Raw genomic sequence first — 1,326 nt, forward strand, 5'->3', positions numbered from 1 at the left:
CAAACTGTGCCAGGCTGATTGATACGGCTGGGCCTTATCTGTGATGTTTCTTCTGCCCAGTGCTCTCTCATTTCCTTTTATTAATCTGGTTAACACTGATGGGACTTGGAACTCAGTTCAGCTATTACATCTCAGGAAGGTTTCCTTCTTCTGTCATCTCTCAAGCCCCGTACTCCTAAAGACCTCAGGGCTGCCCTTCGGTCCTTGGTGTTTCCTGAAGGAAACATTGGCGGAGGGCAGAGATGGTGCCTGCCTCATCTCCGAAGCCAGGTCCCCAAAGCAGGGCCTGGCATACGGCAGGCTGTCTGTGGATACTTGTTGAATAAAGGGATAATTAAAGGGACAGAAGTGCCAGCCATTCTTTGGATAAGGCAGGCAGCGAGCCGAGCCAAGCTGCCATCATTTGGCCAATGCAAAGGTTCCGTTGTCCCTTGCTCAGTGCCTCACGCTGCCCTCATCCTTGTGGGGACGTTCACACGAGCCGAAACGCCAACCAATTCGGCAGACAATTTTGAGGATCACAGATTCCAGCTTCAGGGGTCCAGAAGATGATGGTCTAAATTACCTGAACGAACACTTGTCCAGTTTTTTTCTGACGATTTCAAGCAACAAGGATAATGGTTCCCTCACGAAGCACCCTTCTCCCCCTAAGGCCCAGGGGAGGGCTCCTTCCACTTCCTAAGCTAATTCTGGGCTTTGCCCTCCTTCCTTTCTCATGTAGCCTTCGCAGGCCCCATACAGGCCCCTCCAGGGACTCCTGGGAGAGGCTGGGTTTATACCTGTCCTTCCTTCCACTCCCCAGGAGAGCTGGGGAGCCCTGCGAGGTCCAAAAACTAGGGTGGGGGCTGGTCTTAGCCTGAGCTCTGGTCTCTCTCTGAGGGATCAGAGCAGCCCCGGGGACCTTACGGAGCTGGGGAAGGACGCCTGCCCCCGCAGGGCTGGGAGGGAGGGAGGAGGGAGACGTGGGAATCACAGAGCCATGCTCTCCACGGCCCGCTTCCGCAGACGCTGGGCCCAGCAGCCTTTCCAATCAGGGCCTGCCCTTGGCCCTGCTCCGAGCAGGCTTCGGGCCCAATGAGCGTGCAGCACAGACGATGCCAAAAACTCCCCGAGTGAGTCTTAGCCCAGGGTTCTCGCTCCTGCGCCCCCACCCCTGCCCCCCTGCCCGGCTCCCCATCGTCGCAGTCGCATAGCAGCAAATCCTCCCCGCGCAGGCTGGATTCTAATTGCATGAACATCTGTTTCCATAATGGCTAGCAAGCACATTGTTGTCCTGTGTGTTATTCAGGCCACTACAAGCACCCCTTATCACAGCGCCTTGCCAGA

This window comes from Dasypus novemcinctus, chromosome 4, assembly GCF_030445035.2.
Source record: "Dasypus novemcinctus isolate mDasNov1 chromosome 4, mDasNov1.1.hap2, whole genome shotgun sequence".
In the NCBI taxonomy this organism is placed as follows: Eukaryota; Metazoa; Chordata; class Mammalia; order Cingulata; family Dasypodidae; genus Dasypus; species Dasypus novemcinctus.